Source organism: Protopterus annectens, chromosome 6.part1, assembly GCF_019279795.1.
Source record: "Protopterus annectens isolate FY-2018-M chromosome 6.part1, PAN1.0, whole genome shotgun sequence".
Lineage (NCBI taxonomy): Eukaryota > Metazoa > Chordata > Ceratodontiformes > Protopteridae > Protopterus > Protopterus annectens.
In genome coordinates this window covers 492,876,705-492,891,964 of record NC_056738.1, presented here as the reverse complement: position 1 = coordinate 492,891,964, position 15,260 = coordinate 492,876,705, and positions in this window count along the sequence as shown.

Sequence of the window (15,260 nt, the reverse complement as noted above, 5' to 3'; positions counted from 1 at the left end):
ACCTACCTATGAACCTATACATACAGTATCAGCACATGTTGATAGCTTAATTTACTGTTCAGGTGTTGACTTACCTTGTGCCAATGGCAGTTGTGTGTACAATAATTGAGAGCTGCCTATGTTGGATGCACACAGTAGACTGCCTATACATGACAATTTACAGGTTGTCTTGTGTGTGTGCCATCCATTTTTATTGTGTGTGCAGGTGGAGAAAGGTGTCAGTCACTAGGTGCCTACACTGTCAGTGTGTGTGCTATACATTTTCTCCTTGCCAAAACATGGGCATACCGGGCATGCCTCTGTCTGCCTACTGGGGCTGTCTCAGGGTGTTCATGGTCTGAGTACCTCTGTGCCTCTGGGGCCCTTGGCAATGGTGGTGGGCTGTGAGGGCTTTCACCATTCTGTCCCTGCTGCAGCTGTTTCCGCAGGATCATATTGTGTAGCATGACACATACTATGAAGATGTGGGCACACGTGCCTGGAGAGTACTGCAAGGCTCCACCAGATATGTCCAAGCAATGGAACCATGATTTCAGCATCCCAAACACATGCTCTATGATGATTCTGGTTTGTGCGTGTGCCTCATTATGGCATTCCTGCATGGGTGTGTGTGCATTTCTAATGGGAGTCAGCATTGCACACAGCCTGGCAGTTGATGGAGGGGTATCCCTTGCAGTTTATGTAGTGCCTACCCTGCTCACCAGGTGGTGACTTGATGTGTATGTGCGTTCAGTCAATTGCACCCAGTACCTATGGGTATTCTGCCACACGGTGGAAAAAATGCATATTGCTGGCCAGCTCCCCCTGCGTTCAGGGGAAGTATATGTGCTCATTGGCATGTGGTAGCATGGCATCCAGGAACTGGTGTAGTACCCTGGATGCTAATGCCTGTGAGATCCCCATGATATCCCCAGTTGGTCTTTGAAAGGTACTTGTAGCTTGTATTCTCAGGCTTACACGTACCTTCGTATCCACTGGGATGGATTCTCCTTTGTTTGTTCTGGCTCTGAGGCGTGGCCAGCACTGCTCCTCAAGTTGCTGTAGGATGTCCCTGTCCACCCTGTAACACTCTACTATCTCCAGATCATGTAGCCCCTGGTAGGTTACCCTGGGTCTGAACACTCTCCTCCTCCTCTGCTGCCTGCGGTGGTCGTGTGCATCATCCTCCACACCACCTTCAGTCTCCAACACATGCTGGGTGATCAAAGCTATGGCAGCACCTAACATGTACATACTAAAAGTCCACCGTCTGTATACACCACTGGTGCAGAGTGTATGGAAATACACAAATGTGTGTGAGGTGCTTTCACACTTTATACTATTGTGCTATGGATGCTGCTGATGCTATTGGGTATGTATGAGCTACTCCAGCTGCAGAGTGTCTTAATTATGGGTTTTACAATGAGTACTGCAAGTGTGGGGCCTTTACTGTGGAGTTATGCTTGCCTGCTTTGAATAAGCTGTTGCCCTTTAATTCACTTTTAAACCTGGATCCCCTCTCATTATCAGGCATGCATCCACCAGCCATCTTTCTTGTTTTGTACTTTCCCTACCCAGTCATGGCAAAATGTGTCTTGTAGCTGATATACTGCAAATCGGCTTTGTTCTGCTTTGACACTTTACTGTTTTCTTTGCAGTACAGCCCCTCCCCTTTCCTGTTCTGCAGGTAGCTGCTTGCAGCCTTGTTAGCTGTTGTCAATGGCCCACTGTAGGCTCCTAGGTGTTAATTAGTCATTTGTACTCCAATTTCCCTGATGCACCATTTCCTTATTTCTTTCCTGTAGCCTTCCTGTTTCAGCTGCTGTGTGCGCTGCGCAAACCTGTTTACCTGGTTTACTCTCGTTTTCATCTCTGTTTACATGCATACTCGGTTACCTTGTGTACTCTCAGCTAAGCAAAGCTATGGCCAGTTCAACACACCACTATCCTGCAGCTTTGCCTAGCTAGGGGCAAACCGGTTTAGCAGTGCTCCACTGTGCTTACAGCAATGGTGACACACCCCTCTCTTGATGTCATCTTTATCTTAGGGGCACACCTCAGTGTTATACCTCTATGCTGTGTGGTGCATCCTTACACCAGCGGGGAATCTGTGATTCACTATTACCCCTCTCATTTGTATGGCATTGCCTACTAATTCCTAGATACCGCGCATAACACTGTCACAGCCTCTTAGCAACCCTTGCGCCATAGTATGGTGTAGCATGCCTGCCATTGACTATTATGGGGAAATCATGATATATGTTACATTGCAGTTTGATTCTATATATTTATATTTTCCTTGCAATCCCCTTTGCACGCTGCTGCCCAGTGCTTCCACGTTGCGATAGTGCAACTATATATATTAAATGTTAATTTTATATTTTGTAAATTTTTTTTTATGCCAATGGCTATATATTTCACCATTGGTATATATTAACAATATAATAAAGGTGTTTGGTCGGCTGTAATGACTCCGATTTTATGTTTGCAAAAATGTAAACCGTTTTCTACGGTTTACATTTCTGCATGCTTACACTATGCCTGCACCACTTCCTGGATCGCTACATACCTTCATTTGCATGCTACATTGCTGCACATGGGGCAATTAGCATACAGGGCCCTGGAGTGCATGTGGGAACAGCTCGTACCTGGGTCGCTCGGTGGCCATATTTGGTGTTAGAATGCCGACGCTACGCCTGCACTTGGCACAAGCTTTATGAATCCCAGGGATTATGTTTGCATTATTCCCTTGCCTATGACTACAAGAAAACATGCCCCCAGATTTACAAAGTCCTTTATAGCATGCAGGATTAGTTTAAGAGCTATTTTCGGCAATATGGCTGCCGTGTGATACAGGAATGAGCTCCCGGGATGTGCACGTGAGCTCTTAGGCTAATTCTGCAAGGACCAAGCTCCTGTATGCAAATTACCCTCATTTGCAGGTGAAAACCATGCAAATGAGGGTAATATGTGATCCAGGATGCTGGCAGCTGTCCGTGCAGGACGAGTGCAATGTGTAGAAATGTACTCGGTTAGTAACGGTACAGTTCTGCAATCTACAAAATGGAGCTATGACAGCTCCAAATAAAGGCTGCATATCATTGAGGAAGCATGCTAATGTCCAAGTAGAAGGCCTTTGACATTGCAAACTGTAAAAAAAAAAAAAAACTTTTGATTATCTTTTTGCCGAGCTCACCTAGTTAAGCATAGGGCAGCAATGCGGAAATGGGATCGGGGGGAAAATAATAAAATAAACCTAAAATAAGCATGCTAACTAAAATCAGTATTCTGCCATGTAAATCAATGGCAGGCATAAGACAAACAGGCCAGTGAGTAATGGTTGCTAAGGGGGGAGGCTCAGTGTGGGACATGTAACTATGCATTAGCAGGCAATCCTATGCAAATGATGGAAAGGTTAGTGAATCCCAGATTTTCCCAGGGTGTGAGGCAGGTACCAAGAGTGTAAGAGTATAAATTGCTGGGTGCAAGACTAGGATATAGGTGACATCATGGGGGTGTGTCAGGCATACTGTAAATGGATTGGAGACCTGTGGCTCGGGATTGCTCCTAGCTTAGCACAGCTAAGCTAGGGGTGTGTCTAAACCTGCCTAGCACTCTTTACAAAGTGCAAGCAGGTGTGTGTGCCGCGTGCCAGGTTTTACAGGAAGAAAAAGGAAGTTAAAACCAGTCAAAAGCAGCTCTGTGCACATTTGAGCACTCCATTTGCACGGCGTGCACATGGACCTAAACAGGGAGGCAATGGGAAGGGAAAACAGCAGTAGGAAGGTAATCAAGGGAATTAGCTGACCTGCCAGGTGAACTGTATCAGAATCAGCTAATCACACAGGAAGCAGACAAGCTCAGCCCAGAACACCACTATAAACCAAGCAAACACCTACCCCCCTGGTTATTCCACACTCTACATCACCGGTGTATACAAGCGGGGAAATTTTAAAACCAAATGTACAAAATGAGAAGGGCTGCAGCAGGCAACATAGAACAACATGTGCAAGAGACTGAGGGTGGTGAGGACATCATTGCTGCCGAACAACCCACAGTGAGGAGACAGAGAAGAGTGTACAGACCCAGGGTACCCTACTAGGGGCTACATGAGCTAGAGATAGTGGAGCACTATAGGGTGGACAGAGACATCCTACAGCAAATTGTTGAGCTGTGCAGACCACACCTGACACACCACACTGGCCGAGGGGAACCCATCTCAGTGGATACCAAGGTATGTGTAGGGCTAGGTATACTAGCCACAGGTACCTCCCAAACTACAACTGGGGATAAAATGGGCATCTCACAGGCATCTGCATCCAGAGTATTCCACCAGTTCCTAGATGCTGTGGTAGCACATGCCAGTGAGCACATATATTTCCTCAACACACTTGAGGTGTTGACCCGCAATATGCTTCTCTTCCACCAAATAACTAACTACCCTGCAGTAGTGGGTGCTATAGACTGCACGTACTTATGCATCAAAGTACCACCCAGTGACCAGGGTAGGGCCTACATCAACTGCAGGGGCATCCCCTCCATCAACTGCCAGGTCGTATGTGACGCCCTGGGCATTATACTGAATGTGTGTGCTGGCTGCCCTGGAAGCTATGATGATTCACACATATGGCAACTGATGCAGCTGTACCACATATTTGCTGATGTGGACATCCCCTATGGTCACCTAGTGGGGGATGCTGGGTACCCATTGGAGCAGTGGCTGATGACACCCATCAGAAATGCACACACACCTGAACAACAACGCCATAATGATGCACATGAACAGGCCAGACATATAATAGAGCATGTGTTTGGGATGCTCAGGTCACGGTTCCAGTGTCTGGACACATCCGGTGGAGCCCTGCAGTATTCACCAGCTACATAAATCCGAATAGTAATGGTATGTGTTATGCTACACAATATGATCCTGCAGAAACAGCTGCAGCAGGAACAGCATGGGGCAGGGCCACACAGCCCCCACCAATGCCAAGGCCTGTACAGGTACAGAGTGACTCAGAGGAGGAACAACCTGAGCCTGCCCCAGTAGGCAGAAGGGGGTGTGTCCAGTATGCCCTGGCCTTGGTAAGGAGGCAACACATAGCATAAGCACTGACACAGTAGGGCCCCAGGGAATGACACCTCTCTCTGACTTGCATAGACAGTAAAAGGGATGCCAAACATGACACTACCTGTGCCCAACCATGTATAGGGAGTGTACTATGTGCATCCGACATAGGCAGCCCTCCAGCACCATCCTCAGGTTTGGCACACCCTCAAGGTAAGTTAATCAACCTACCAATTGCCAAATTGAGTAGGATGTGTTTTTACCTGTAGCTATGGTATGGATGTGAACATGCAAGGGAATTGGGTGGCCAGATGTCAAGGCAGCAGAGAGTAGACACCCATAGTGGCAGCATGAGATCTGTAACACATACTGGAGTCACCATAGTAGCCAGTACTACACAGGATGACAAAACCCACTGCAGGAAATGGCCTGAGCAACAGGGGTGTCCATAAGAGCCGTACATACCAGTCAGGAAGGGTCACATACCCAACAACATTCTCAACCAGCAGGAAAGGTGAAGACAAACACAAACAAATGCTGTACTATGGCCTCTGAATGTGCCCTATGGTTAACTCCTCCCCCAGGCCTACACAGACAGACCGCAGCAGACCAGGCAGTGGGATGTAAGTTGTGAAGGCTAGGAAGTCAGACACTAATATGTAGGTAAACAAAGCTAGGATCTGTACTACACTGGTAAGCCCTAGCCAGCAGGATAGGTAAGACTACAGACTGAAATGGAGTACCTGACATACCAGTACAGTCCTAGCAAATGTGTACAAGTGTCAGGTCCACCCGCCCATCCAACATGCACATAGAGTAACAGTCAGGTGTGCCCCCCACTCCTGTGTAGAACAGTAGAAACAGTTAGGTGCCCCCCCCCCGCTATGCAGAAATGTAGCAACAGTCAATGACAAATGATGGATGGATACCCTGCAGACACAGCATGCTACCTGTTGGTGTACAACAAAAGGTCAGCACCGTAGTACAAACAACCTGGACATGATCCACACATGCAACACAGATGGCCATACTGGGCATGCTCACATACTTAGAGGAATGAAGGCAATGTCAGTCAACAACATATTGAAAGGTCATACTGGGCATGCTCACACACTTAAACACATGAAGGCCATGTCTGCAAACACCAGTGGACCAGACATATCTGGAAGTTGCAGTTCCCAGTGCGGACACATGTCAGTATGCACCACTCCTGCCTTGCACACACAGTGGATAGGAATACAGACAAATATGTAAGGACAGCACACTATAATAAGCCACAGGTACATGGGCATAGATGTGTAGAAGAGGGTGACTATGACAAGGAGCCATGTGGACCTGTCCCAATTGGCACACAGCCAAAGGGCCCCAAACACATGAGGTGTGGATGTAACCCACTGCGGATACTAGCCACCAGTACCTGTTAGCATAACAGACTATGTGGGGTACGTGCCAGCTGTGCAACAAGACTGTACAAGAAAGTAGCCATTTAGTAGCTGTATATACGCACCTGTGACATATGACCCTGTGTGTGCCCACATGTGGCATGTCAACCCCTACATGAATGGGGTAGGCCCATGCACACACTGCCCTCCCCATAGCAGTAGTATGACCAGCCTGCTGAGGTCATGCAATGTGAATTACACCTTTGGGAGAGCTATAGCTCAGTAATATGCATGGCGTGTCCCATAACTCCGTACTGCTGTAGTGACAGAGTAGTTAGGTAGTAGTACTAACCCCAGACCTATCAACTGTGTGAGTGTGTGTTTGTGTGTGTGCCTGTCTGCCTCTGACTGTGCAGAGTGAAATGCTTGTTAGGCTACTCACACTCCGTGCAATACATATATTCAACTTTGCCAAGGCTGCTGATGTCACTCACCTAGAAGTACACCTCTGGAAACGTGATAGCCCAGTAATCACCTTAGTGTTTCCTGTAACTGTGTACTGCTGCAGTGTGATAAACTAGTTAGGTAGGTGTTCGAACCCCAGCCCTGGCAACTGTGTGTGTTTGTGTGTGTGTCTGACTGGGTAGAGAGCAATGCTTTTTAGACTGCTCACACTCCATACAATACAAATACTCTACTTTGCCAAGACTGCTGATGTCACTCACCTAGAAGTACACCTCTGGGAACGTGACAGCCCAATAATCGCTGTAGTGCAGCCTGCAACTGCGTCCTGCTGTAGTGTGATAAACTAGTTAGGTAGGTGTTCGAACCCCAGCCCTGGCAACTGTTTGCATGTGAGTCTGTGCGTGTGTGTCTGATTGAGTAGAGAGCAATGCGTTTTAGGCTACTCACACTCCATACAATACAAATACTCTACTTTATCAAGGCTGCTGATGGCACTCACCTAGAAGTACACCTCTGGGAAATTGATAGCCCAGTAATCGCCGTAGCGGGTTCTGTAACTGCATACTGCTACTGCTATAGTGTGATTTAGAACAGTGGCAGTGTTCCATCTCCATCCATGCCAGTTTGGGATGTGATGTGTGTGTCTCAGTGGTTGTGTATGGAGTAATGCATTATAGGCTACTCACTTGCAGTACATTACAAATGCCCTACTTTGGTAGTCTTGCTGATGTCATTAATTGTGAAATACACCTTTGAGGAAGATGTACTTCAGTAATGTCCATGGCATGTAATATAACTGCGTAGTGCTGCAGTGTAGTAAACTAGTTAGGTAGGGGTTCTACTCCCAGACATGACAGGCGTGTGTGTGTAACTTGTCTTCTGTGTAGAGGTGGTTGTGAGTCTGTGAAACCTGTTGGCAATGTGGAGAGGTTTTACTAATTTCATTTATGGTGGCCCTACACAATGTCAACCATACAGGAATAACAGATGTCAATGGCTGAGAGGCTGGGGAGCAAAGCCATACCCATACATTTAACATCAATGCCTGCCAATCACAGTTAGCAACCCCACTGTGCCTTCACATGTGACTCACAACGGACATACCATGCCTGACAACATGGCCTGTATGGACAGATGACACTAACATCAGGAAATGCTGTTAGTATGCTATCAATGTAGGTGCATGGTAAATCTGCTGACCAGTACCACTCCCTGCCATACGTGGGCATGACTGGCACATCTGATGATAAGCTGTGTTCACAGCATGGGCCAGACACCCCAGGTACAGTTCCACATGCCACTGTACATGCATGTGGGAGGTGTGCACATCCTAGACACCATCCAAGTCATGGACTAGGGAACACATACATGGCAAGTGATACACAGCATTCGCCACACACAAGAGTCACCCAGGTGACTGGAAGACAGATGCAATACCCACCTGTGCAGGCAAATGCAGAAGTTACAGGCCTGTGCCACAATGCAGACCATTGTCATGTGGGCTGATGTTAAGGTATACCTATCGCCTACCCTTGTATAGCCTGCTGGCACTGTTGGCCACCACACACCTATGCAGACATGCACCCATGCATGTCTGAACTGGACCCTGTGTGTTCATGTGTGTGTTGTATGGTGCGTATGCCCACATCCACACACACTACTCCCCCAGGGCACATTAAAGCATGCTGCTATATGTCTGACACCCCCTCATACTCACTGCCCATATGACCTCTGTATTGCCCGTGTGGTGCATGTGTTCCCTGCACATTGATGTGTTGTGGCAATCCCACTAGTGACGAGTTGTACTCCTGGCCCTGCCAAGTGTGTTAATGTGTGTGCATCCCTGTGTGAGTGTGCCTGTGCTGAAGCTGGCACCTGTTCTTGCAGACAGGCACGTGTACGTCACCTACTGTATATCTACCATATCACTGTTGCAGATGTCACTCACCATCACATATATGTTCTGAGTGCTCCCCACCAGATAACCCATGTGGTGCATCCAATAACAGCATCAAACTGTGATAGCACTACATAGCTGTCAGGTGTTTGATACCCTGTGCTGGTAGGTGTGTGACACAAACATGTGTCGGTTTTACCCTACCACCCCTCCGTGACATGTATTCGCCTCTGTCTGCCTCCCCCACTCCATCTTTGGTGGATGTGGAGGGCCACACCTGCATTGCTTAAGCAGCAGCATGTGTATTTAATGTGATGTTCATGATCAGCTGATGGCCTCTGTATGAATTGCAGCTCTTCCCTAGCCAGTTGCACGTGGAACAGGTGTGGTAACATTCCCATAGCCAATTGCATGGAAATGCACTCCAATACCTGGGAGCATCCTGGTGGTGTTGGCCCTTATCTGTCACTGTGAGCAGGAGCTAGAACTGTAATTTGGCAAACAGCATTTCAGATGGGTTGGGGATTTACCTCTAACAACATACACTGTGGGAAGAGGGCAACAAACAGGAGGGGGATGTGCCTGACCTGACTACGAACTGTAAGTGCTGCTATACTGCATATGGAGTAATGTTTGATTAACAGTGTTTGTCTGGATATGCCTGTCGTACGTCACAATACCTGCCATGTCAGTTCCATGTATATCAGGAATCCCCATCTGCAGGCTCATCTGCAGACTGGGCAGTGTTGTGCCTTTGGTATCATGTGCTAGCCATGATGCATCTATTTGTGGAATGCAGAAGGTAGTGTGAGGATTTCAGTCTGTGGATGGTGAAGGCCGTGACAGTTACTGACTACATATCCCTCACTGGACATATGTTGCAACAAATACCGTTACAATGGTAGATTAATGAGGGTATCACAGCAACATGTCTGTACTGGCCCTGTGTATGTGCTGTCAGCCACAACTCTGTCAACCTTTGTACATATGTCATGCATGAAGTAGTGCATATGTGCTGTACATCATAAATAGTGTCATCATATCTGATAACACTCCAGTAATATATCAGAGTGCTATACATGTCATGTACAGTAGGGGTTACACTTAATGCCATACCCTGGAAATTCTGTGAATGTTTGTACAGTACTGAGGTCTGTGTAGTGATGGTGAATGTTGGCAGTGTGTGTATTGTTAATATGTAATATGGCCTATGTACAGACTGTGGTAGATGTCATTGTTCTAGCTCCCCTTCTATCTGTTGTTACATGCTGCCCCACTCTATGGTACCATTTTACCTTACATGTGTGTAGAGCCATACACACACATGTCCCATACAACAGACAGCCATCAGACCAGACTGTGTAGCAGCCCAGTATATGTAGGGTCATTCTGTGAGTAGCACATATCAGGATGGTGTAGGACAGATAGTCCGTATACTGTACTATTAGGCTAGCGTACCTTATGTGGCTGTGGCTGTGTTCACATTGGTTGTGGTTATGCACTGTCACACAAGTGTATCCTACCCTGTGCTGTGACATGGCTGTTGAGCCTGCTATATATGCAGGTACTGTACCATGATGTCTGTCAGTAACCAATGGCACATATGTTATGAGCAGATGTCACCTTCCACACACACTGTGTCTGTAACAACAATCCCAATGACAGTAGCAAATGTCTATTAATATACCAGCTATACATACCAGACATCCCCTTGCACTACTACATTGAGACTATAGGAGCTGGGGTAGGGCTACACTCCATGTCCAGGACATATGGTGGGACGATATGGACATGTACTTATCCAGATAGCTATATATATATATATATATATATATATATATATATATATATATATATATATATATATATATATATATATATATATATATATATCTGAGTACACATGTGTAGTACTTCCAATTACCACTGTCATGGCAACCACCCATTATGACTCCCTACATCATGTGGGCGTATTCCCTGTACATTCCCTGTGTGATGGACATCATTCCTGTGTGTGGGCATCAATGTTACAGACAACAGGTAACAATGCCTCTTACAGAAGAACCTGTACACTCAGGGCAGCCACATATATGTAGGTGGATCGGGACATACAGACAGACTGTGAGTAGAGTGGTGTAATGCTTTGCATAGTACCTGTGTTACAGGATGTGTGTGTGTGTGTGTGTGTGTGTGTGTGTGTGTGTGTGTGTGTGTGTGTGTGTACATACTAGTTTACCTTGGACTGCAGTCTGTCTGCATAGCTCACTACTGTGGGCCTATCCTCTAGCTGGACAGAGGTGTGCCTATCATGCGTTATCTGTCCACTACACAGGTCCTGTGTCGGATATCACACTGGCAGTGTGTGTGTTGCGTGCTAGCAGTACATGGCTATATCCATTTGTGTACCTGATGTCGTATTCCTGCATAAGGGTATGTTGCAACACATCCTGTAACACCAGCATGTTCCAGGGTGTGTAACTGCAATATTGCGGGTATGGCCCTGCATTCCTGCCTTTGTCCTCCACATATATGGCAGCCTTTGTCCTGCTGTGATACGGGTAGGGGTTGTTAGGTAATGGCCTATCATTAACTACTGCTAGCATTCCTACTATCATCCCAGTCATAGCGTGGACACCCACAACATTTGTTGGCCAGGGACCATACATGTGACAGATACATTGACATTACCACAGGTAATGAATGTCCCCCTAGGCCTTGACTACAGGGTGTAATTGGAGGCTGCTGAACTACATCTGATATTGTTGACTGTTACATAACGTTCAGGCAAATCCGCTGTCATCTGTTGTATGAATTGAAGGGCTTAACCTGGACACCATAGTATGTTATATATCCACATTGTCTGCATCTACTGTTTTGTGTGGGCCTTGCATCCATCACTGGTTATATACATCAACATCCACGTACTGTCAGTAATGGTATACATTATTGTATGGTACACAAATAAAGGTTGTCTGTGTATACATACCTGTGTGTCGTGTCATGTCCTTTGAATTGTGAGTGAGTATATGTGCAATGTAAGTATCCCCTTTGTGGGGCTGGTTGCCACATCACACATGTCACAGGTACAGGTTACAGGGCTTGTGGCTGGGGATATACATTGCACCCAGTACGTCCACACTACTGCTACACATGTATGGCTACTATTACCCTTTGTCTGTGTATATGTGTATGTAGCCATATATCCCATATATCTTATCTATATATATATATATATATATATATATATATATATATATATGCACATGATTGTCAGTGTATGGATGTGTGTGCATATCTGTACCATTGTAATGTGTAGCCCTTCAACATAGTACATTCCCTGTGATACAATGGTGTATCTGCACGATATGTCACAGATATTGGCCTGACATGTACAGGTGACATGGATAACTGTTGGAGCATTGTAGCTGTGTTGTGGTGGGTCCTGCTGTCAAGTACTGCATGTGCTGGATATTGGATTGTACAGCATATCCGTTAGGGCTGGGGAGGGGGGTTACATAGCAGTAATTATCAGGTGTCCCTCATTTGTGCCCCCACACCCATTAACTGTGCTCATGGTCGGTTATGTAGTACAGAGTGGGCCAGGAGTCCATTCCCATGTGGAAATCATATACACATGCCTATCTGTATATATATATATATATCTATATATATATATATATATATATATATATATATATATATATATATACATATATATATATATATATATATATATATATATAGATATATATATTTATGTATATCTGCATAAGTACATATGTTACACCCCCATATATATATATATATATAGAGGGATAGAACTGGACATTGATATAGCTCTAGCTATGTATATGTATCCATATGTATCTATATATGTATATATATATATATATATATATATATATATATATATATGTGTGTGTGTGTGTGTGTGTGTGCGCGTGTGTGTGTGTGTGTGTGTGTGTGTGTGTGTGCGCGTGTGTGTGTGTGTGCATGTATATATATATATATATATATATAGATAGATAGATATATATATATAATATATCTATATATATATATATATATATATATATATATATATATATATATATTTTATTTTACATTTGTTGACTGGGATAGTCCGACTGGATGCATGTCCATTTTCAGCGGCGGCCAGGGGAGAAAAGCTCCAAGTGTAAGCAGATACAGCATTACATAATACCAGCATTACATATTACAAACAGACTATTTACAGTGATTACATAAGTAAGCAAGTTAAACAAGTTCCACAGGTTAGAGTTAATCCCGAGCGTATGTCAGGATTAAATTAAATTACACAGTAAACCGGTTAACGGATTTTTACACATTCTAGAGAAAGTTAGCCAGGCTTGATACATTGACATATCCAGTTATGTGCCAAATGTTGTTTGAGTCTAGTTTTAAATTGACCTAAGGTAGAAAGTAAGGTAATATCAGCTGGAAGAGTGTTCCAGGGTCTACTTACAGAGTTTGCAAAGAGAGAGTCACCGGCTGTGTTATTAATTTTGCTAGTCTGAATTAGTAGTTTGTTAGAGGATCGAAGCGGTCTAGGATTGTTATAGGAGGTGATAATCTTTTTATGTGCAGGAGTATTGTCCAGATTATAGAGGATTTTATAGGCCATAATCAGTTGGTTATACTATATATAAATATATATATATATATATATATATATATATATATATATATATATATATATATATATATATATATATATATATATATATACATATAGATATATATATATATATATATATACATATATATATATATATACATATACATATATATATATACACACACACACTCTGAAGATAGTAATCTATCTATGTACGATTGCTGTTATATGGTTATTGTGAGTCATACATGTATATATATATATATATATATATATATATATATATATATATATATACCTATAGCTGTCTATCTCTCTACATTTACAGATGTATAGCTGTCCATATGTCCATGCATGTTCGGCCTATATGTGTGGCTTGTATCTCATTCTCTTGGCAATTGACATGGATGACCTTAGGACTGAGGTCAGTCATTCGTGCCGACACGTACATGTTTCAGATCTATCATCTCCAGCAATATATGTATTCTGCCACATATAACTTTGTAACTTGCAACTTGCGACGTTTGAAGTGTATTAGAGCAGGATATGACAGATATCCCTACATGTACCCACATTATGGTGCACTATGTCCAGGATTCATGCATTAAGAGGTTGTGTGGTGTGTTATTACTACATTCCCTGTGCTGTTGACTGATTGTGCTGGATGATATGTATGTGGAATGAGTGGTTATGTACATCTGTAATGGTGTAATGGTAAATCACGTAGTGTATGATGTGCAGCAATCCCGGGTGTGGGCCTTCCAGAGGCTGTATATTGTGTTTCAGGGCAGAGATCCGGCTGTAGGATACAGAGTGAGTTAGGGACATTTGAGCAGTCTCACATGGGTGTGCACGGGTTTGCGCAAAGCTAAGCAATGCCAACCTTGGGGTGCATTTCCTTATACTCAGCTAGCATCTACTTAGCTCAATCTATGTAGGCAATGCTTACCCCCGCACGAATACACGTACACAGACTTACAACTGCTGATCCATGCGTACTACTGCTGTTATGCGCTTACACATGCTTACTAGTGCCTTAGTCATTATGACACTTCACATGTGCATTTAAGGCAGTACTCCTGTGCAAATATAAAAATTACTTAGTAGGTTATACAGCACAATGAAGTAAACATACGGATATCACATGGAAAATAGGATGTGCTGCAGTGGGACTCGACCCGGGAATGCATGCACGTTAGGCGGATGCTCTGGCCACTACACTATTGCTGTTTTGCTTCATTTACATATGTCTACCATAATGAGATACCCATGTTACCTTCCTCCTGCCCCCGAGCTCCACGTACACAGCATCCATCCATTCCCCGGTTGCTAGCCCTGCCATACCACACCTCCACACATTTTCCTCTCTGCATGTCTCAGTACATCTCCAGTATACTGTCCCCACCCAAGAGTCTGCAGGATCTTCATCCGTTTAGTCCATGTATGTACCAGCCTTCCCTTGATCCTCCTCTGATACTGGTGGTGACATCAATGTGATCCACAACTGTTGGTTCCTCCCGCCAGGGACGGACCTGTTGTTGTGTCAAGAGTAGACCTAGCTGGTCTACAGTGTTTCTCCCACTGGTAGCATCCTGCCAGGGTATTGTGTAGCAGCAGTTTGCTCACACACCTGGCCAGCCTCATCTCTCGGTTCTATGGAACCAACGCTCCAGGTGTGACATACTGTGCATGAAGCACGCTCACACTCCCCCATGGTGTGCACTGTATATCATTATTCCTTTCAGAACTATGCAGGACTACTGTTCTCACACTATGATTGGACAGTCACTGTTCTGTGCTGCACATAGACTACTCATAATACTGTGGTTGAGT